Source organism: Equus asinus, chromosome 5, assembly GCF_041296235.1.
Source record: "Equus asinus isolate D_3611 breed Donkey chromosome 5, EquAss-T2T_v2, whole genome shotgun sequence".
NCBI lineage: Eukaryota > Metazoa > Chordata > Mammalia > Perissodactyla > Equidae > Equus > Equus asinus.
In genome coordinates, this window is record NC_091794.1 from 53,799,642 (window position 1) to 53,824,860 (window position 25,219).

Sequence of the window (25,219 nt, forward strand, 5' to 3'; positions counted from 1 at the left end):
TTTTAAATTCAATGGAGAGCTATTAGAAGGGTAATACTCAGGGGAATGACATGATCAGATTTAGATTGTAAAAGATCATTCTGACTGCTGTGTGGCAAATGGATTCCTGGAAATGGTAGTCCAAGCAGAGCAGCGAGCCCAATACGGAGGCTATTAAAGCAGCGCAGACCAGAAACGACTGTAGCTTGAAAGTGAATAATAACAGTGAAGATTTAGATAAAATGATGGAATATGCTTTGAAGCTGAAATCATCGGAGCTTTTTAATGGATTGAATATGGGAAAAAGGAAGACTTGAGAATGACTCAAAGATTTTTGGCTTAACTTAGTGTATTGTGCCACAGTGAGATTGGGAAGCTGACATGGGGAAACTCAGGAAGTGGAACAAGTTTATTAGTTGAGGGTGTAATTCAAGTGTCCTGTTCTAGACATGCTTACAATATATGTTTTTTACATTTAAATAAACCCATATTCCTTAGGAAAAATTATTAGATCTTCATTTCTGACCCAAGACTATCTCTCCAACCACATCTCTTGTTAATCCTAAGAAACATACATAAATCCCATTTTCCAAAATAAACCTGTTATTCCATTTCCCTTTGCCCAAACTACCTACATCTGCAAACTTTCCTTATCAAGTACTACAAATCCTATAAGCCCTAAGTATCCATCGGTTTCTTTCTATTGCTTTCCTTGACCCTTATCAGGCCAATTGCCTCTCCTGCACCAGTATCACTTCACTTTATTCATACTTTGTGGTAGAAGGTATCACACTGACATTCTCATCAACTCTACCATAAGTTGCTCAAGGGTGAGTCTTCCTAATTTATGTTAGGATTCCTGGAAACTAGCCCAACGCATAAATTCTCACTAAACTCAAATTTTCAAATGCACTCATGCTGAAAAACAGCTCACAAGCAGTATTTTCAGACCCTCCCACATATATAAATAGCAATAACTGTCTTTAGATGCATCTTCAAGTACAAAGCACAAAGGTACGGTTGGAAAATCAAAAGTTTAATTTGAAAATGAATAGCAAATATATGACTTTTTATCAAAGAAAACCTTTTTTAAAATGCATTTTTATTTTTGTTGTAGAAATATTTTGTTTTGAATTAGGAAGAAAAAAAATACTATCTTCAAGTTTCTCAGTTCCTACTCCTTAGTTGGTAGTAAATATTGCAAGAAGAAGCATATTATTTCCATATTAAATTTGCACATTTGTAATTAAAGCAAAATGGTTTCCTCGCAAGTTGCCGATAGGGGTCAAGAATTTGACGGTGACTCGGGACTAAGGGGCAACCACAGCAGTGAGTCCGGCTCAACTGTACGGCCCATTGCGGAGAAGGATGAATGCCAGCTGAATGCCTATGTGCTTTCTTTTTGCTTCTTTTAACAACTGTGGGGGGCTGCCAAAAATCTGTATGTTGCTGGCAGGCAAGCAAAGCCAATCCAAGCACCTGTGTTGCAAAACCCAGTAATTGGGTGATTGTCATTACTGATCCATCTGTGAGGCTGGTACTGGCCACATGTCAGTTGACTCACATAAGGTGGCTTGGAAGGGAAATTCCATTAGATAAGGAGGACTGCAAAATTAATACATCATTTGTTCTTCTTTATGATAAAAAACAATATAGCAAACTGATGGAAAGTGAGAGTTTTACAAATAATTTGAACAGATTAGCAATGGCTGTTATACAACATTTTGGAGACCTTTAATTCAACAAGAAAAATAAACAATATTATATAGTTTCAGGAACAAAGCTTTTACTGTCTTTAGTGACTCATTACACACAAATGGAGTACCACAGTCACTAGTCTGGGATAAAAGTAAAAGAACGATGTCTTATCAAAGAATCTAAAACATTAGGTGAGGTTCTTTAGCCTAAATTCTTAAATGACAAAGTCTCATTTACTGAGACTCAGAAATTTCAGGCTTTGTGGTGTCAGAACTTGTCTAAGCTAAAGATAAGACTGTATTACCAACCAAGGGGCTTAATAAAGATATCAATAATGTGAAAAATATGGGAAAATGTTGAAACTTTTGACTACAAACGTTTTTAGTACATTTTAGTCTGTCAATATACTAACAATGTTCAAATCAAAAGTAACCTACTAAGAGCAATTATCATAGTTCCTGAGTGTGTGACATGAACTGGGTGAGATGCTAAAAGCATTTTATTCTTTTATTTATTTATTTTTCTTCTTTTAAAGCTGTTAAGGTTTGAGATCTGGGGCTCAGAGAAGTAAGCTACATTAACCATTCAAGAAAATGACCTGTTTTGTATTTCTTAAGATATGTTTTATTTCCATTATATTATTTTTGTGGCACCATTCAGTGGTGCCTATTAGGCAGTACTTGATAAACATCTCAGTCCCTAAGCTATTGAGATAGTACAATCCAATAGCATTGTATTATGAAGTACACATACAATACTGCACTAGCTGAGAAAATCAATAGAACATAAAATACCCATGGAATCGGTCAAGAGAAATCTGAAGGATCAAAACAAATATGTGTCATGATAAGGTTCCACTGGGAAATGATAAATTTGGATTTTAAGAAGCAGGGTTTCTGGCCAGATCTTTGAAATGACAAAGATAATACATGCCTCCCATATGTTTTCTTTAGTCTTTTTAACTTTTAAGAGAGCATTTATTAAAGCAAATTCTAAAAGAATATACAACAAAAATCTCTGAGTAGGGTGTACACAGATAATTTATATTTTCAGATTTTGTTTTCCTGTATTTCTAAAATGCGTAACTACTCATTGTGGAATTAAAAACTTGAAAGAAATATTCAAGATGACCCGTTGTAAACAGTGAGCATGGTACACATTGAACTTAGAAACTCTAAAGATAAGTGAGCTTAAAATAATGTAAAGTACTATCTTGAAAGTAGGAGGAATAAAGATTCTCCTAGATTCTCAGGTGCACAGAAATATTAATTGAAAACACACTCTTTATGTTAGGAGGTGCTGATTCATTAGGTATTTTTTTTCCCAACATTTCATTGAATAATTTTCAAACATACAGAAAAGTTGACAGGGTTTTACAGTAAAAATTCATATATACACTATTATAGCACTACAATTAACATTTTACTATATTTTCTTTATCATATATCTATTCATCTGTATTCATCCACACAGCCCTCTAAGCATCAATTAATTTATCTTATTTTTTTAAACATTTCAGACAAAGTTACAGACATCTGTATATTCCCATAAACACTTCAACATGCATATTATAACCAGAGGTCAATATTTGTTTCCAATGCTTTCTTGTTGCTGTTATTGAGGTAAAATTTATATACAATTAAGTGTATAAATCCTTAGTGACCTTGCAATGAATTCTGACAAATGCATCTAAATGTTAATTTTAAAAGCGCATGAATTCATATTAAGCTCATCTTCTTATTGTTATTTTCTCAGTAGCTGTCCAGGTTGGTTGACTGAGGGCTATAAATGAAAATCAAACATTCAGCATTAATGAATTGTATTTTATGAGTATTGTCTTTCTTTATTGGGTAATTCTGAGTTACAAGCAACAGAAACCAACTCAAGTGGATTTAAATCTTTTCTGCCTAAGCAGAAAATAAATTTATTGAAAATATATGAGCTTATAGGTTTCAATTGAAGAGCATAGACAAAAGCACCAGGAAGCTGGAAGAGCCAGGCTTTGAAACTGGTAGAAACATGGGCTAAGGTAATAAGTAGGATCCTCAGACCCAGTCAGGGAAGCCACAGTGTGACAGACACTGAATACTGCCACAGCACCACTGCCACCACTGACCGGGAGGAGGTCGAGCTGACACAACTACTGGGCTGCCATGGCCCAACACAAAACCGACTCATGGCAACTCTATGTCACGCCATATGCAGTCCCTGGTGAATGCCCCTGAGTGGCCCACCTCGGTCACATGTTCATGCCTGAGATATAAGGGAGACTTAGAATGTGACAATCTAGTGTTTTTAACTTCTGTGATGTGTGCAGGAACTTAGCTTCCCAACAAGAAGGATAAAGAAAGAAATTCTCTAAATATAGTGAGGAAGTTCATATGATTGACACCGAAAACATTGCAAATATTACTAACATATATAATTTCATTTTTCTGCTCAGCAATCCTATAGTGTCACAACTAGAACAAGCAAAACATTCTTGTTTCACAAATGAGGGAGTTTTTTAGACAACTGATATTTTGTCAATTTGGCCTTATTACTGTATTTTCTTGTTTGCCTAGTGAGTACTTGTCAGGTTAGAACAGTGAGACCTTTCTCTGGACGCAGTAGCAGGGCTGCAGGACTTGTTGTGGTTAGACTAGGAGTGATACTTGATTGACACCAACTGGGCCAAATAGTTCCTTAGCAAGGAATCTAGATATTTAATCTCTATTATGGCACCCTTCCACAATATAAGATTCTAAACTTGAAGTAAAAGCAGCCATTTCCAACTAAGAGAAGAGGTTGGTCAGCAACAAGACTGAGCAAGGAAAGAGCCCAAAGCGGTCATTGAAGAGAAAGCCCTGCTAGCCATCACGGTGGTGGTTCCAGTTCTTTTCCTGAGGTCTAGAGGCTTGGGGCCCTTGTGAACTGTGAATTACCCTTATCTTATATTCTGGTAATAAAATTCCCTTTTTGTTTAAGAAATTTCCATGAGTTTATTTGCCAGTAAGAGCTATAATCACTATACTAATTATAGGTAGATGATCCTGATCTGAAACCTCCTGTCACTCACATTGCCAAGATATATCACAATTTATTAGGTGTGGACCTCAACATTTTCTGAGTTTAATCTTTCTGAGACAGGAACCAGCCTAACGAGACAAAGCCATCTGCAAGGCCCCTGGCATAGCAAGGTAAGGCCTCTAACCACTCTGGCAGGCTAGGAGAATCAGATAGAGGCCACCAAGATCCACATTCCACAGCCTCTGGACTTTCCTGGGCTTACGCATGTGCCCTAGCATGCAGGAGTCCACTGAAGGTGACCCTAGTCCCATTAGGATAGTAAAAATCACACCCAGAGATGGAGAGCTGACCTGCTAATGATACATGTGTGACATGTAGTAGCATGCTACATGACAACACAGACACAGGCACAACCCTGCCCCTACATACCATGACAAGGCCCTCCTCTCCAGTCTTGCCTAATAAAAGCCCCATGATCCCATTCCCAAAGGAGGGTCACCTTGCCCCTTTCCTGTCCACACCGGCTCCCTTGTGCCTCTCTTGTGCACAAGCTAATAAACTTTCACTTTTCTACTCCTGTTTGGTTTGTTGTCTCTCTTGATTTCCATCCTGGGGGACAATAAGAACTCAATGCCATTACCATTTCCTTGAATCAGTGCTGAAGTTAGTCCCTCCTTAATAAATAATGCCATAGAATCATAAGTTTCTTTTAAAACAAGGAATGCCTGCTTGTGCTCTTAGAAATAGCTGAGAGACCAAAAAAGGATCAAGAAGTACAGAAGAACCATCTCATCTCTACTTAAATTATTATCCATTTTATCTTCTCCACCCTGTTTCTATAAAATATTAATAAGGCTGTAAGTCTAAGCTCTTATGTCATTGTAACTGTGTGTAGCTTTTGGACTCTACAAGAGATTGACTCCAAATATGGTATTTTCTTGCTACAAGTAATGTGCATGTGAGAGGCAATAACTCATCTCGGCAAGCTCTAATTCCATAATAATTTATTCCAAGGCCTTGGCAGCTAATGCTTCACTCACTATTAATAGAAAACTGTGCAAGTAGTGTAGGTGGGACTTTCAGTTTAGTGATGCTGTAGTTAATTTCTTTAATTTATAAAGTATTTATAAATCGCATCTTTGCAAAGCTGCTGAAACTGTGTAGGCAGAACCCAGTTCTCTCCCTATCTCACAGCCTTCCAAACTGTATCCACTCCTGGAGCCCACATAATCACATCTACTTCTCTTACTAAATCTGCTGCATGACCCCATCTGTTACTTTGCATGTTGTGAAATAGCTGATTATTTGTATGGTTCATGGTTAGGACTTATTTTGTTATTCCAATTACTCTACCTAAGGCAGCTTTTGTTACACAGGACTTGGGGGCTTGTTTCAATCCAGATTCCCGGGCTCGCTCTCAGCTCTAGAGTAGCATTTTCTACTTTTACCTTTCTGATTTTCCTTATTTATATCTGGTAATACCCTGTGCCCTGAAGCCTACTTTATCTGATCCCAGTAAAACCATATCAGCTTTATCATGCTCAATGTTTGCATGGTCCATCGTTTCTCATCCTTCTACCCTCCTATGTTATAATAAAACTTTATTTATGAACTCTGACGTTTGAATTTCATACAATTTTTCACTTGTCACATAATATTTTCTTCTTTTGTTTTTTTCCAACCATTTACAGGGTAAACACCATTCCTAGTTTGTGGGCCATACAAAAATAAGCTGTGGGCTGAATTTAGCCTATGGGGCATCATTTCCCAAGCCTCGCTCTGCAACACAAAATAAAGTTAATTCTATTTAAAATGTTGGAGTCCATATTTATAGTTCACTTTTATTTGCTCAATTGATATTTATTGATTATCTAAATTGGGCAAGTCTGCAAAATTGCAAAGTAAATAAATAACTCAGACGAGACTTTATAATTCCAACAGGGGAAAGAATACATACAAACATGTAGAAAATCCAATATTAAATGTCGTAAGTGACAAGAGGGCATTATGTAGAACATTGGGCAGTGCTTTGAGGTTTTGTTGGGAGAGAATTTAATTGGAATAAAATGCACAGATTTAGGTGTATAGCCCAAGGAGTTTGACAATGTGGATTCCTGTGAAACCACCATCCCAATCAAGAAAAAAAAATATTTTCATCACCCTGAGAAAATACCATTTGTCCCTTTACAGTCAAACCTCCACCAAGAGCAATCATTATTGAGATTTCCTTCAGATTAGATACTTTATGTTCTCGAAATGTATGTAAATAAAATCCCAGCGTGTCCAACTATAACGATGGATTTCTCTAGTTCTCTCTTTAGTTCTGACAGTAATTACTTCATGTTTTGTTAAACTGTTATTAGGTATATGCAAGTTTAATATTTTTAGATCCTCTTGTTAAATTAACTCCTCTCTCATTACGAATATTCCTTATAGCTGGTAATGCCCCATGTCCTGCAGTCTACTTTATCTGATGTTAGTATAGTCATATCAGCTTTATTATGCTCTGTGTTATATAGTATATGTTCTCTGATATTTTTACTTTCAACTTTTCTGTGTTTAAAATTCATCTCTTATAAACTGCATATAGATGAGTCTTGCTTATTTCTTCAGTTTTGCAATTTTTGACTCAATTGGAGCATTAAGTCCACTTATATTCAACGTAATTATTGATATGTTCGGGTTTAATTATACCTTCTTGCTATTTGTCTTCCATTTTTCATCATCTGTCCTTTGTCCCATTGTTCCTCCTTCACTGCCTTCTTTTATTTATTTTATTTTATTTTTTTGGGAAACAATAAAATGACTTTAATTTGCTACTATTCATTTTGAAAGGCCATTGTGGTATCATTGGCAAAATTCTACAAGGAAACATGGCCCTGGATGACTGCACTTGAGCATCACTGAGAAGCCTCAATCCTGCGTGTGGTAAAAGGCATGGGTGAGAGGGCTGGACTTCACAGGCCAGCATTTCTTCTTGCTTCCATCCAATCCAATCCTGAGCTAAGACAAGCCCAAGTGGCCCAAAGGTTTGGAGGAAACCAAGTTTATCTGTGATGAAAGCACCTGGCTAGGGGCTGGGAGGTAGGGATGCAGAGCACAGGGCTCCCCCTGGCAAGGATTCAGGTAGGAGAGTTCCCAGTAGAGGCCACACTGTGGACTGAAGCCACTATGGAAGGTTTGGAGGTCCCAACGTTTCCAGCTACTGAAAGGTGGCACGTGAGCTGTTTTATTGGAAAGCTCTCTTCCACTATATTCTGGATGAGGCCCTTGAGCTCCTTTCTATTTTCATGAAGAACTTGTAGAATGTAGAAGGGAAGAGTGAGGGACACAGGTCCAACTACAACTATTTCGACTCCTTACCCTGAAGTCTGGGTGAGGGCCTGGGTGGACACACTTGATTAAAAGATCTGCAGAGAAATAAAGCACATTTCCTATTCCTATTAATTATCCAGGTTCTTACCTGATCCCTGAAAAACTAGAGGTCAATAATGCCTTTGAGAAGACCAGTCATGTCCAATAAAGAAAAGGTTCTTTTGGTGAAAGTGACATCCCAAGTTAGTTTCTCCAAATGTGGGGACAGAACTGGCATCCCAGGAAAGCACTGTTTTGCCAGCGCCAAAGATCAACCACAGGTTGTTGGTTCTATTTCCTCCCATCTCAATGGGTACTAAGAATCAGCCAGGATATTTGACGTGTAGTGAACATAGAGCTAACCTGTTTCCTAGGCCAGCTGAGGTACAAACCACCTGGGGTCACTTGTCCCTTGGCCAGCCACCTGTCTGCACTCCATGCCCAGGTCTGTGCTTCACAAACAACAAGTGGGATTGGAGAACAAGGTGTCCCCAGTCGTTTAGCTCAATACTGCTCAGATGATCAGAGTCCCCTTGGTTTCAAGGTCCCTATCAACTTGACACTCAGGAGGGAGCTTCCTCCCAGGAAGTGCTTTTAAACTTCCGTCCTGGCATTGGATCTTTGTAAATGTCCTGTCTTTTCTTTCTCATCACCAAATCTCCCTTTTGGTATTCATGCGGGGGATCCAAACATTAATGCCTATTAACGTTTTTCACAAGACCCACGAAGAGGGAAGGTTCAAGCACATTTGTTCTTTATTGATCTAAAATCAGGAGCAACTTTAAAAAAAATTCTTACTGTGATTTCACATATCAGGGGCATGTTAGACTTGGGAATGAGGCATAAAATCATTTGTTGGAGTTATTCCTTTGAGCCATTCTTGACCAGTCTCTTCTTCCCTTTTCTGGCTCCTCTGGCATTGGAGGTAGAAGGTATTGTGTGTCAGGTAGGTGAAAGGGTGACTTCCCTGCTGAGTGAAGATACGGTGTCCAGACCATATGTGATGACTGAATAGTATGGAGAGCCTGGCCTGGGCTGGGGATGGGTGAGCATGTCAGGGGAGATCCCAAGTCTGGCAACCCAATGACTCTTTCAGGCTTGTGAGCTGGGACTCCTTCCCCTTCCCAGGGGAAAATGGACTGCTAGGACAAGACCTCTTCACAGATCTTGTGTGTGTTCTCTGTCTCCATCACAGTGTAGTCCACTGGTCTTGGGTCTGTGAAGATCTCATGGTCATTCCCACCTGCCATACTTTTGTCTCCAAAGGAAAAATGGTCTTATAACTGTCATCTTCCACATGTCCAGGAAATACCTCTTCTCCTATCCATCAGGAAAGACTTTAAAGCTATCTGGCCTCCTAAGGGAAAAATGAGGCCTTTTCCTGAAAACTTTCCACAGATCTGGTACAAATTTTTGTCTTATATTTCCTTTGTATTGAGTTCTTTTTGGCTGCAGCTTCTTCCAATAGAGGCTGCATTTAACATACCATTTTGAAATTCAATGAAAGGACCCCTCTTCTTTGGGAGCTTAATTTTCCCAATGTAACTCAGATAGTAGTTGATTAAATCTTAGATTAGAGCCTCACTCTGGTGACCTTGAATAGTCTGTTTACGCAAGAGTTTCCCATCTTTATATACTTCCAAGCCATTTTCTGGAAACAATCATTTTTTTTTTTTGAGGAAGATTAGCCCTGAGCTAACTACCGCCAATCCTCCTCTTTTTGCTGGGAAGCCTGGCCCTGAGCTAACATCCATGCCCGTCTTCCTCCACTTTATATGTGGGACGCCTACCACAGCATGGTGTGCCAAGCGATGCCATGTCCTCATCCGGGATCCGAACCAGCAGACCCTGGGCCTCCAAGAAGTAGAACATGCGAACTTAACCACTGTGCCACCAGGCCTGCCCCACGCTTAATCATTTTTAAACCACAGCATTTCCCAGTTGCTCCCGCACTTTCTCAAAGTCCAACTCACCTACCACACTGACTCTGATCTTCTGCCTCAATTTTTGTAGACAGCCATCCATTTTTTTTGGTAATTTTCTGCTTCAGGGCCATCAGGTCCAGTCCACAGGGAAGAGGCAGAGCGCCAGGCCGGGAGCCCTCAAGTCCCCAGTTTCAGTCCCCTCCTATCCCCTTCTTTTAAAGTAATTGACTGTTTTTAGTATTCCATTTTATCTCCTATTATGGAATTTTGTTATTAACTCTTTCAGTTAGTTTTATAGTGGTTATTTCAGGGATTATAATATTCTTCCTTAACTTTTCCTCTACTTTGAATTAATATACTACTTCAAATATAATACAAGAATTATTTTCAGTCTCATTTTATTCAGCCTAATTCACTTCTTGTAGTGGCTTTTGCAATGCTGCTCAGTTGGCAACTCATTCTCTTGAATTTTGTTTATCTGGAAGTTTATTTATTTTACCTTATTTTTTGAGGAATACTTTCACTGTATATAAAATTCTATGTAAATGTTTGTATGTTTTTAAACATTTTTAAGGTGTCATTTCATTGCCTTCTGCCCTGCACTACTTCTGTCCTACTTTACTGATGAATTAGCTGTTGTTTATTGTTTCTTCACTATATGCTTTGTTCTCTCTTTATTTACTGGTTTCTTTCAAGTTGTTCTCTTTATCTCTTATTTCTAGAAGTTTGACTATGTTGTGACCTGGTGTGGTTTTCTTTGTATTTATCCAGTTTGGGATTTCCTTTCTACTTGGCTATGTGGGTTGACATTTTAAAAAGCTACTGAAATTTTTAGGCAGTGTTAATATGATTTTTTCCACTTTCTCTCCTCCTTCTGGAACACTAGTTACATGTATTTTTAGACTGCTTGTTGTGATCCCCTAGTTACTGTGGCTGTTTATTTCTTTCAATTTTTTCTATCTGTGCTTCAGATTACATTAGTTTGCATTTCATAGTCTTTAAGAACAATGATAAGTCCACCCAATAATTTTATTTCAAATATTGTACATTTTTAGTTTTAAGACTTATTTTTTGGTACTTTGTAAACAAATTACTTATGTCTCCTGAAATTCCCTATCTCTTCACCATTGTAGTTATCTTTTGCTGTAAACCATTTAACATATTTATAATACTTATTTTGAAGTCCTTTTCAGCTACTTTTAACAAATGTGCCATCTGAGTATCTTATTCTTTTCACTGGTATTTTTCCTTTGATTATGGAAACCCCTTTCTTTTGCTTCCTCACATATCTAGTAAGTTTTATTTACTTACTACAATGAAACATTGTAGGTGATATATTGTACGGAATCTTGATTTCGTTATCTTCATCAGAAGAATGTTAAATTTTCCACCTGGCAGTTAAATTATTGGTTGATCTTCTCTCTCCTGTGAAGACTTTTGTTTTAGGCTTTGTTAGGGTGAATTTATGTTTATTCTATCATTCCTACAATATAGCTGTGTATTTTGGGAAAGATCATTCTTCCTAAGGCATTGGCCCATCTGTGTTTCACTCACATTCATTAAGTGTTTGCCAAATGTTTTCTATATGACCTGTTTAGGCAACTACAAAATTTTGACATATCTTCATCCATTTTTTGGCATTTTTACTCTCTAGTGTAAAAAGAATTTCTAGGCTCATCTTTTCCTTTCTCTTTCTCATAAATGAAATCAGGAGTTCTGGTTCATTTTGGTGGTTAATGGTATTTGAAAGCAAAGATCTGGCAGCTAGGTATCCTTATGTCTATGATATATAGATATATGGACACTTTCAGTGGAAGAGATGGGAGAATTATTTTTTTTTAAATGATTTTGAGGGTATTTCCACTTCTGCCCATAAAGCACTGCTATGATAATGGCCCTGCTACTATAAACAACTAGAAAAACAAACATGTCTATGCACACACATAACACCAGGTTTCAGACATCAGACAACAGCCAAACAGGACTGTGATCCTTGAGAGAAAGGAAAAAAAATAATCCAGCCTTAAGATTGACATAGTTTACTACCTGAAGGCTGTTCCCTGGCTGTGGTGCAGGGAAAGAGAAATCAAACAAAGCAAACAAGAAGTCTCAATGAGTTGCTGAGCCAGAAGTCCAAGTTAAAGGAGGTAGAGTGGCTCAAAAGTCTTGGAAAGAATGAGACGCATCAACAGCACAGAGGGAGAGCTTCAGAGAACCGCACAGAGGTCTCTTTGAATATTTACTTCTTCCTGGTTTGTACCTGATGGGGGTGACATTCCATGAGGTGGTTAGGATAATAACAATAGAAACAAATCCTAGAGCTTAAAAACTACCAAAAGTAGAAATACACGTAAAGTTATGGAACATCAAGGATAGTCCACATATGGGTATCACTTTAGAAGTTGGGCCAAATCAGCCATAGACTAAAGACTTTTCTGAAGCCAGCCTCACAATGCTTAATAGCAGTCCCAGAAAAATCAAATTGGCTGAAAGTAACTTACCTCCATGCCAGAGAAAAGTCCAAACCTCTTTAAACAAATAAAACAAAATCCATCACCTAACAATGCAAAATTCCTAACATCTAGGATCCAATACAAAATTACTCAGTATGCAAAGAAGCAGGAAAAAAATAGGCTATCACCAATAGAAAAATGAATCAAACGAAAGAGATGCTAAAGTGAAGTGAAGTGCTTGAAGATGCAGTAATAGAATGGAGCACAAAGGGAATAGCCCCGGAGGGGGAAGAAAAAACATTTGAAGAAATAATGGCCAAAGAATATCCTAATTTGATGCAAACTGTGAACCCACAGATAGAAGAAGCTCAGCAAACCCAATCAGAGCACATATAAAGACAAGCACATCCATGTACATCATAGGCATATTTTGAAAACCATTGAAAAAGAAAAAATCCTAATTTTTTAAAATTCAGAATTAATAAAGATTTAGCGAAAACCTTTAGATGTACATTGATTGTTTTGAATCTTTACTAGGTCAGTGTGCTCACCAGATAATTCTACAAAGGGTCCAGGGTGTAAAAAGGGAATTACTAAATCAAAGGATAAGAAGTGAAGAGATGATAACATGGACAACTAATAAGGACCTATTGACCGATAATTGTACTGCTTCAGGCAATGGCTGTTTTCCTCAATTATTTATGTCAATGAGCTTTTTTAATGCCTTTATCTTTTCTTTGTGAGTTTAGACTTGTGAGTACCTGGACCACAGAAAACTGTGTACATCTGTGTATATCCATGATTTAATGGCATACTATTTTAAGCATCTCCTGGAGATGCTGCAAGATTAATAATGCCAGATATATGATATAAAGCATCTCGCCACTTTGAATTTGCTGCTTGAGCAACTTTGCTTTAAAAAAGTGTATAAATTACAGTGGCATTTAATGACGAGACGTTTGCATTGATATTTACCGTTTAAAATCATTTATGTAGAAAGAAGGACTTTCTAAATACATTTAAATCTTCCTTAGAATAGGCTGATTTTTTAAAAAAATCCAAACACATATACCTTTAGCTATCTCTCCATTTACCCAGCCATCAATCCATTTACCTTTTTGAGAAAGCTATATCAAATTATGAAACTTAATTACTGTGGGATTATGGAAAGTATTCTCAATAAAGAAAACATAAACATTAATATTTCACTAACAGCAGTCTAACAATAATCATGTCACGTTTACATTATGTTTAATACTTTACAAAGCGCATTTATACATATTATCTCATTAGAATTGCACAACCCTGTGAGAGGAGAAGAGAGCTAGTATAACCCCCATTTTAAATACAAGAAATGTAGCAATCACAGAAAACAAGAAATTTCTCAATGTCACATGGCTAACTCCGGACTTGAAGTCAGATATTTTGGTTGCTGTTCCAGTGCTTTTTCTATTATAAAACAAAACCTCTTTAGAAACAGAGACAAATTTATATATTACCCTACATGGATTATGCTTTCACTAAAAGTAAATATGGTATCATTATTATAATTTCTCAGATTAAACATGCAGTTAAATTTAATGAAATTTATCATTTTTTAATGCTTAAATCTCTTAACATTGAAGTGTCCCAGCAGCTCAAACCACAATGGTATTGAACAGTGATTTAGATAGCATATTAGATTCTATTGCTGCATAACCAGTGATGACGAATATAGCAGCTTACAACTATGCCCATTTATTATCTTACAGTTTTGGTAGGTCAAAAATCTAGCCTAGCATAGGTGGATTCTCTGCTCAGTGTCTTACAAGGCTGAAATCAAAGTGTTAGCAGGGCTGCAACTCAATCTAGGACTCCAGGTCCTTTGCCAAGATCACTAGCTATTGGCAGGATTCACTTCCTTCCCAAGCTTTCTGTGTGATTCCCTCCATCTTCAAGCCAGCAACAGCAGGTGGCAGGTCGAGGCCTCCTCATACTTCAAATCACTGATCTACCTTTTTCCCACATCTCTCTCATTTCCTTTTCTGATTTTATGGGCTCATGCGATTGCTTTGTGCCTACCCGGATAATCCAAGGTAAGCTTTCTCTCTTAAAGTCAACTGATTAGCAACATTAATTATATCTGAAGTCTTTTTGGCCATTTAATTTAACATTCATTGGTGTAACCCCAAGGGCAAAGGTTATGGAAACAAAATTCTGCCTGTTATGGATAGAGAAATAAGTTATGAAATATCTTGTGACAAGAAAGAGATACCAAATTAATTTTTGTCTGGGAATGAAGTCCTATCTACTCAAAATTAAGCTTTAAATGTTAAAAAGAAAATTGAGATTAATAGTCATTCAGAAGTATTTATTTTCAAATATTGAAAATGTCTCCTTTTGGAACTTAAGACTGCACATTAGAACATTAAAGTCTCTGAGAAGTTCTGTAGTAAAGAAAGATATTTTTGCTTAACCTCGTATGGAGCATTTCCCAAATTTCAGTCTTTTTTTCTATTTCCATCCCCCCTTCCTTTATTCCTTCCTCCTTCCTTTCCTTTTGTCTCTCTCTTTCTTTTTTCTTCCTTCCTCCCTTCCTCCTTCTCTCTTTTCTTCCCCTCCTCTTCCTGTTTTCCAGGACACTGCTAAGATTTTATTGGCTTTGAGTAAGAAACACTAAGACCTACTTTGAATAACTGAATAATCCAACACAGAGATTCATCTAATGAAATCCCTACAGTTCTGTGTCTTATTAAAATGAAAAAAAATTGCCTAGAAAATAATGTCTAGTCTTACTCTTTGTCAATACTTCTGAAAAATAGCTTTCTCTTCTGTGAATCTTATTGGATTCTCTAGAGTAACATTTCTCAAACCTCAAAAAAAAAGTGGGTTAACAACAAAAAAGACCATTCTTGATGCTATGAAGAGAAGGAATTATAGGCAGGAGGGAGGGAAGCAAGAGAGAAGTTAAGACGCAGTGGTGTTACTACCAGACAGAGATGGTGACCTCTGAACAGGGGTGGGGCTCTCATGCAGACAGACCTGGCTGCTTGACTCACTAGCTCTATGAAGCCGGTAACGTTGGCTTGCTAAACCCTAATTTACATGTTTCTAAAAAAGTGGTTAGTACAATCCAGCTCGGAGATTTTTTTGGGGGATCAAATGAGATAAAACAGAATGCCCAGCACATACTCAATGACATTCTATGAAGTCAAAGGATGGTGTGCTGGCAACAAAAAAAGTATTTATTTGGTGCATAATAAAAGACAGTCAAGAGATATATATTTAGCACTTGCTATAAACCAATACTACTAGAATCAAGACAAAACTGTCTTAATATTTTGTTGTCCCTGATGGGTAGCACAGTATTTGACAAAAAATGTGCTAGTTTCACAAATAATCATAGAATAAAAAATTATCATCTCTGACCCCCAAAAACCCACAATGTATAAAGGGTAAGTGGCAGGCAAATGACAGTGAAAGAGAAAAAACAGTGTCTCTTCAGCTTGTGACCATCAGGGGTAAAAGGGCAGAAGATAAACCTGGAGAAGTGAGCAAGAACCAGATCATCAAAAGAAGGATTTGGAAAACTAACTCAAAAAAACAAACTGATAAAACAATCTACAGGCTTTTTATACTCTTTTGCTCTTTAATGTAAATTGGAAAACTGTGTTGTCTCTTCTAAGCCATATTGCAGTCAGGGGATAGAAGAATAAGAAGATATCACTAATATGTCTGCCCTACCAAATATGTTATAGGTATCGATAAATATATAACGTATTTGGGTAAATAGTTTGTACTGTCTGTGGAATTATATAGTATAGATTATCACCTGTTCTATCTGTACATAATTTAAATCTCATGATCCATTACCAGATCCATTATTATGAGCAAGTACACATTTTCTCTGTGACCTGTGATTAGACACCAAGATAATTCTTTATGATTGCAAAATTGGTGAAATTATCATAATTGAACATATTTCATAATTGAACATATCTGATCACTTCTTTCACTGTTCAAAACTCTCAATGCCATCCTACTGCATTTAAGTTAGTCATAACCTTCTAACAAGCCCAGAAGACTGCATTTTAAAGTCTCTGCCTACTCTTCCAAACTTTCTCTGATATCTGTCATCACCTATACTGTCCTTGCTACATTATCACCGCCATTTTTTTAAGTATGCTATACTATGTGTTTCCTTTCACCTCAGAGCCTTTTAATACTCTGTTCTTCCACACAAACTTCAGCCCAATTAACTCATAATAATTGTGTCAGTTGTAAATCAATCTTTTTCTTTTTTAAGAAATCATGGTTAGGGATAGATGTGGGTTTTTTTAAATAGAAAAAGATTTAAAAACTTTTACTTTCTTTTTCTACATTATGGAACATTTTAAATAGAATTGGGATGTTCTTATATTAAAAGTTTGATAAAATTCCCATTCTTCAGTTCAAGAGATTTGGGGAGTGGAGCGACAATATTCTTGTATTAGTCACTGAACCGTGACTTCCCTTCTGTTTGCTGTGTTCCTGCCTTCTGGAGATCTTAGTAGACAGATGTTGGGCATTGGAAGTCCTGGCTCCATGCTTTAATTTCTCTGACTTCCTACTTTCCATCTCTTTCGTTGTTGTTGTTCTACTTTCCAGAAACTTTGCTCAAACTATTTTCCAAGGCTTTTATTGAATTTTATATTTCTGCCATAATATTTTAACCTCTAAGATCTCTTTCTTGTTCTCTCAATATTCTTTTATCATGATGTAATAATACTTATTTCTGTATGCAATGTATTTGCTCTTTTTGAGAATGGTTTTGAAATTTTTTCTGCTATCTCAATCTCTCTGTCTCTCTCTCTCTCTCTTATTATCTATATCTTTCATATTGGAGTATTTCCTTCATGTATATTTTAAGGTTTTAGGAGTGAGTAAAAGTCAATACAGAATTTAATTTTCCAGGTTTAATGACCATATCTAGTAAAATAAAAATCAAATGTAAGGTATTCTAATCCTCTAAAGCAGCTCAAATCTCTTAATTTTATAGGTTTTTTTTTTCTTTTAAAGATTGGCACCTGAGCTAACAACTGTTGCTAATCTTCTCTTTTTTTCTGCTTTTTTCTCCCCAAATCCCTCCAGTACATAGTTGTATATTTTAGTTGCGGGTCCTTCTAGTTGTGGCATATGGGATGCCTCCTCAATGTTGCCTAATGAGTGGTGCCATGTCTGCGCCCAGCATCTGAACAGGCGAAACCCTGTGCCACCGAAGTGGAGCACAAGAACTTAACCACTCGGCCATGGGGCCAGCCCCTATAGTTATATTTTTATAAGTGCGATTTTTAGAGTAGCTTCTAAATCCTGGAGAAAAATGGCATTTACAATGCAATTTTCTAAATTGTCTGTCTGATCCTTAAATTTTATGTAAAGAAAACAAGTCCAACAGGTGATTAGTTTTATTATCTTGATTAGCAAAGAAACTAAGAAAGAGACATTAAATCAAAGCTCATGAGGATTCCCATGTTAAAACTTTGGCTCTGGGGCTGGCCCAGTGGTGCAGCAGTTAAGTTCGCACCTTCTGCTTTGGCAACCCGCTGGTTCGGACCCCGGGTACAGACATAGCACCGCTTGGCATGCCGTGCTGTGGCAGGTGTCCCACATATAAAGTAGATGAAGATGGACACGGATGTTAGCTCAGGGCCAGTCTTCCTCAGCAAAAGGAGGAGGATTGGCAGCAGATGTTAGCTCAGGGCTAATCTTCCTCAAAAAAAAAAAAAAAAAAAAATGGCTCTATTGAGATACAATGAATAAACTGCCCCAAATCTTCACACTTGCCATGGACACATAATGAGTATAGTGCCCTTCTCTCTTCTGACTCTAGGCTTGGACATGTGATTGTTCTGGCTAACAGAGAGCAGATGACAGGATCAGTGAGCCAGTTCTGAGCTAAGAAAGCTCATGTTTTCTTGAGAAGAGTTTCCGCGGGTATATTAGTCAGGGCTCTCTGTAGACACAGAACAAATCAGATATGTATATGTTATGTGTTATAAGGAATTGGCTCACATGATTATGACAGCTGAGAAATCTCAAAATCTGCAGTCGCAAGCCAGCAGCCTCAAGACTCAAGAAGAGCTGATATTTTGGTTGGAGTCCAAAGGCAGGAAACAACTCATGTTCTAGCTGAAGGTGGTCAGGAAGAGGAGTTCTTTCTTACCTTCAGGAGAGTGAGCCCTTTTGTTCTATTCAGACCTCCAGCTGATTGCATGAAGGCCACCTGCATTAGGGATGGTCATCTGGTTTACCTAGTCTATTAATTCAAATGTTAATCTGATCTGAAAACACCTTCACAGACACACCCAGAATAATACTGGCTAAATATTTGGGTACCATGTGGCCCAGTCAAGTTTACACCTAAAATTAGCCAGTACACCTGGGTAGCTGCCAGCTCCACACCCTGGGCCCTAAGATGAACATAGCTAAAGTAGAGCTGGCCCAGCCAAGCCCAACCAGACCCACAGCCTGCAACACAGCCAGCAGCCAAGCATAGCCTATATGAGCAAACTCCAAGAATCCACAGAGGTAGGAGAATAAGTTAAGTTTTGTGTTAAGCCATTGAGTTTGGGGTGGTTGGGTATGCAGCAATAATTAACCTATACATCTAGCACTTCCCTACTAGATAACTGGATGGCCAAACATCTTTATGAGAAGACCCAGTACAAAGTCGTACTAATGTATTTAGTTTAAAGATCTCTACTGATATCTATATCCACCTCTGTATTTTGAGCCATTACCACATCTGCTGTATTGGAAACTGCAAAAGCATGCTTTTAGGTGGAAAACTAGTGTAAGTATAAATGTCAGTGTATATCCCACAGGTGATTGAAAGTAGTGTCTTAAAATGATAACCAAAATAAGCTTTGAAGCAATACTGAAGCGATTTTATTTTTCATTTTGAATGTGGCATGTCTCTGTAAGCATTTGTTTCTGTACTTGGTTTTCTAATATAGTTTCCCCTTTAATTTATGTTAAGCTAACCAATTTTCTGTTCGTGCACTTGTCATCACTTAATGCCTTTCCGATAAGTGTGTTATGACAACCACTTTCTAGTCTTCAGGAATCTAATCTGTCACAAGTGCGCTTCTAAAAATATCACTTGCAACTTTCCTAATTTCTACTGCACTTACTACAAAATCTACAAATGCGTGTGCCATGTGTTTCCAACACAGCACATTTTATTTCCCTGAAGAACATTTGATAACACCTGAATGCTACTAGAAGATCTTTCATAAAATGAGATAAATTTCCTCTTGCCTAAATTACACCTAAACTCCACTACAGATAGCTCTAATTTTTCTTGAAATGAAGACAAATCTATTAACAATTAAATCAAATGTTGAAACCAGATAGACACCTGGATTTGAATGGTGTGCCTACTACGTAGTAGCCATGTGATATTGGACAAATGCCTTATGTCTCCAGCCATTTGTTTCCTCAGCTTAACACCTAGCTTTTATGTATCTTATAACGATTAAATTAGATAATGCAAGTAGTAGATAATTTAGAAGTGGTAAGTTGTTCAACAGTGGTATTTCTTCTTTCTATTTTTATTTACAGAGGGCCCTTTTCATATATGGAGAGGCTTCTTAATGTCAGCTAATTGTGATCTTGCTATAGAAAGAAGCTTTTAATAATGAAAATGTCAACTGGCAGCTAACTTATAATAATTATAATAACAATAAGGAGAAGAAATCAGCAGAGTTAGGAGACCATAATTTGTGCCTATAGAAATACACTAAATAAATGCTTCTAATAGGTAGACAATCATTTTGTTATTTATAGCCATTAGAACCCTAGTCCAAGTGAGAAACTGCTATTAAGTTGTTAATAAAAACAGTGTCAGTATTTTCTTACCCCTCAGAGAAAGAGTCACAAAGGAAATATGGATTAAAATTGGTTGGATTATTTTATTCTGCTAAGCGCTGGGGTAAAAATCTTTTTGAACTCAGAGTATATGATAGTATAAACACAGAAAAGAGAAATCCATTTATTATATATAATAAAAATAGTATTTATGGCGAATTCACCAGGTTCTAAGTATTGCCACACATTTTATATATTAATTAGTTTAAAACTCACCACAAGACTGTGAGACAGCTATTGTGATTATCTCCATTTTACAGGTAGGAAACATAAGTGCCAAGAATTTACGTCACTTATCTAAAGTCACACAGCTGGAAGAAGACAGAGCCACTGTCAGATAATAGCTGAAGCTCATTAACATCCATGGCCAACACTTAAACCTTGATGTTGATATCCTCCACTGTGGAAATTTAAATATAGTATTCTAATTTCAGACCAAAATTTTCTAATTTTTTATTTGTCTGAACAATTCATCTTCCTGTTACACTTCCAAATCCATGCTCCACCTCTATGTTTCTTGCTACATAAATCCATGATTCTCAAGTACCATTGTGTGTGAAATGCTCCCCACCATCTTCAACTCATTCCCAGGAAAACCCCACTTGGCAGAGGAAAAATGGACACTTCACACCCTCTGTTCCAAGCCATTACTACTCTCCTGTTGCCTCTTACTTGAGTAAGACAACCATCTCATCCCAGGAATCAGAAATGCTTCATAATTCAGAGAAAATCTATTTTTATCTCTATACATCCAAAAAGTAACTCCTTATCCTCTCCCAGCAAACCCAGTCTTCCCTAAGTGGTACTAAGTGGTACTTTCTCAAGAGAGAATACTAGAAATCATTGTTTACACTTCATATTCTCTCATCTTCCATTTCCATCAGCAGTTCTTTTAATCTTACCTCTTTCAAATCTCTAACATCTATCCTCTTCCCTTTGTCCCCATTCACCTCCCTAGAACGATCTACTATAATCTCCTATTAGGGCTATTATGATGCAGTTCTACGAACTTGTTGCTCTGCATCCACTTTCAGCCATCTCTACTAAGGCAATCAGTTCACAAAGCAAGTCTAATCAGGTCAAGATCCTTACTCAAATGATTCAAAGTTTTAACAAAAAACTTTAATAAAACCCGATCTTACATTATTATTGGTTTCTATGTCCTACCACACTGGTCTGCTTTCAATTGCTTAAATTGAAATTTAATTAAATCTTCACCACTAGGCCTTTTACATGTTCCTTGCTCTGTCTTCAATGTGCTTTTCCCTCCTCTATGTGTTTATTTCCTACTATTCCTTCATGTTACAGTTTAATTTCCTCAGGGAAACCTCCCCTGACCCCCAATAATAGGTCATTTCTCTACTCTCATGGCACTGTTTGATTTATCTTCACAGATCTCACTCTGTTGTAATTACAATGTTACATTTTGGGGGCCATTTTATTAATATCTGCCTCATGTACTAAAGATCTGTAAGTTTCACAATAACAGAGGTAGTGTCAATTATCGAGCTTTCAAAATAGAAAGTCTCTAATAAATATTTGTTGATTAATGGATTGATTGATATCAGTGTCATAGGGGTCCTTTATTTGACACCTTTTTGGACTTCCAAACTTTAGGATACTAAGATAGTAAATTTGTGTTGTTTTAGGCCACCAAGTTTGTGGTACTTTGTTAAAGCAGCAATAGGAAACTAATACACTGGTGTAGCATTTATAACTGTAGAACTTATTTAAAGCACAGAAGTGTAATTTTCTGTTTATTATGCCTCGCACCAGATCTTCCCTCGCAGTAGAGAGGAACTCTTTGGAGAGCCCGGTAACCTGCACGATGTTTGGCATGTAAGTTGATTGACTGAAAGAATAAATTATCATCTTCCAACAACCTGGTGAAAAGGAACATCTTCTTGTACATAATGGCAAAATTTTTATTCCTCTTGCATTTTGTATAACTTTTGTGACTACTTGCTGGTCTCTTTTTGAAAAAACAATAAAACTTGCTTCCCTTGGTATTCATTTTTCTCCTTCATGGTAATAAATGTTTACTTCAAACTTAGCCTTGAACATTGTTTTACATTCTAATGACAATATAAATCAAATTAAGAAGACTAGGAGCGGCTGGCCCGGTGGCACAGAAGGTAAGTTCGCACGTTCCACTTAGGGGGCCCAGGGCTTGCTGGTTTGGATCCTGGCTGTGGGCCTACACACTGCTGGCAAGCCATGCTGTGGTAGACGTCCCACATATAAAGTAGAGGAAAATGGGCATGGATGTTAGCTCAGGGCCAGACTTTCTCAGCAAAAAGAGGAGGATTGGCGGCAGATGTTAGCTCAGGGCTAATCTTCCCCAAAAACAAAAAAAGACTAGAAAAACATTATGGTTCATTTTTCCTACAACAATGGCGTTTGGAGCCATAGTTTTGCTACTTTTCCTGATTTCTTAGAAACCCTCTTTTCTGAAAAGATCAACATTCATAGTGGTCAGTTAATTGAAAAAAAATCTGGCAGGTGGGCAATAATTAATAAACTACATTCATACTTACAACAATATGCTTTAAGTTAAAACAAAAATGTTCTGATGTGAAGTTGAGTGTACATCTTCACTGTGGGCCTACTGACTGGAATTGCATGATTTATAATAACCACAGCCATATGCAGTTGTATTGGGGTTTTTGAAGTAGAGTAATAATCTAATGAAAAGCAATCTGAGTAAAAATCCTTACAGTAAATACTTTAGAATTTTTTCACCATATCTTTAGCATTGTCCATGTATACCTAAATTGACAGCAATGCATTCAAAGTCTCGCCTAATCCTTTCCAAAATATTTAAAGGTTTTATATAAGTGATTTTTATTTCTTTCTGCTTCATCTCTTTATGCACTATTTAACTAATTATAAAATTATAATAAAAATTTGACTGACATAGCAATTTTAAGAATAAATGTAGCATGTGATGAACATACAACCCAACTGAGAGGAGGAGGGGAGCGTGGACTCCACCAGAAAGCAGCGTCCTGCCCCCAGCCTGCTTTGCGGCCCAGTCATGACAATTCGAAGAAGGGCCATTAATCCAATTAGTTAAATGGAGGTTCGTTAACAGACCTACAATTGCATATGCTTTTCTTAATTCCACTCTCTTTTCTATCTGGAAATTTCTAATTCCTCTTTTAAAATTCAATTTACACATTACCTTCTCCAAGAGGCCTCCAACATCACCAGACAGTCAACTATTCCTCTGTTCTCTCACCACACCTGTGGTACTTAAATTTTGTAATAGTCAATGTATTATTTGCCTGCTTCAGCAAAGTTTCTGTGCTCTCCAAAGTACAGAGATGGTAATCTGTTCATCATTATACCCCGCTGACCAGTGCAGGCCTGCTTCTGCACAAACAGATGATTAATAATTTTTTTGTGTGTGAGTGAATGACATTCCAGATATAAACGTATGCTAGACAGAGCCTGGGTTCACACCTCTGGAAAAAATTGTTACCCTGAAGTAAACATAAAGGAAAAGCATTGTAATGGATATTTGAGTGAAAGGTGTATGCTAAGAAAAGACTTAAAGGAAACAAAAGTTTTGAAGGAAAGAAGGATTGAATGTTAAGCTTTCATTTATACCCACATGGTTGCATATTAAGCAGAATCAGCACCAGGAAAATCATCACAAAACTGTCCAGAGACATGGGAGGTAGGACTAGAACAGAATGAAGCAGTGGGGGTCAGGAGGCTGGAATATTCCCGCCTTTAGCAAGCATTTATCGAGAATTTATTCATAGGTCTTGATGAAGTGGGGAGTTATTTAGAAGTGAGGAGGCCTTGACTGCAATGTATATAATTTTTAAGGAATTAATATTTAAGGAAAAGAAAAGAGGATATTGCTTGAGTCTTTAATTCTAAAGGCTAATTAAGGATGCAAGAAAAAGCTCAATCAAATACTTAAGAGAAAACGAAAAAAGGCTCTAATTAACATCCTCCAATAAAATATAAACTAATAGATAATATCAGGTATGATATTTAAAACATTTAAGAAGCAGTACAGCATGGACACTGACCAAACGGAATAGACACAGGCCAGTTGGTCGAATTGGAGCACATCCGCTCCTTGGCAGATGTGGATACAACGTTCTTCCCAATAGACACAAATTTATTTTCACTTCTTCAGAAATGTTTGGAATAATTTCAGCCTATTCTTTGAAGAATTAAATTCTTAGCACTCAGTGTCTTCTTTATTTAGCCCGTTATTCTACTCTTCCCCTAAGCCAGGTGTTTAGTCATCTACTTAAATTTTGAATTTTCAGCAGTTTTTAATAATGCTGACTTTTCAGAGTTTTTCGCTGTAATTTAAATTATAATTTTCAACAATATTTCTTTTCAGCATTATAATGTGCTTAGTGATATTCAGAAATATAATTGCTGTTTGGCTGAAAATTCATGGTCCAATAAATATGAAGAGAGTTTTATTCTGCCCTATCAAAAAAGCTTTTGACTAGAGCTACAAATATATTATAGATTTTTTTCAAAATAATTTTATAAATACGGAAACGACATATATGTGTCTGTGTTTATTTTCTCTTTTTTATCAACAAAATCGTATACTGACATCTTTCCAGTATGACATACGTTATGTCTTATTTTTCTATTTATAGGCATGGACTGAATAGATTTCTCTATTTCTTTTCTTCATTTCCCTCAAATGAACAAGTAAAGCCTCTGAACTGACATGCTGAAATGTAAACTTTTATTAAAATATATGCTTTTGAGTAAAATAGTAAGTAATTGGGTAAAATGATGAAAACATGAATACACCTAAATAAAAATTTTAAAATTCCTGATACTAACTAACTCTTCAAAATGTTCTATATAGTTTCACTAATCCTTCAGTCATTCAATCATTCAAAAGATATTTATTGAGCATTTACT

General features: G+C 36.9%; 1 pseudogene; it reads right to left on the reverse strand.

Moving 5' to 3' along the window:
- Positions 1-9,182: 9,182 nt before the first annotated feature.
- On the reverse strand, positions 9,183-12,472 carry LOC106842402 (phosphomannomutase 2-like; annotated as a pseudogene).
- Between the last annotated feature and the right edge of the window lie 12,747 nt (positions 12,473-25,219).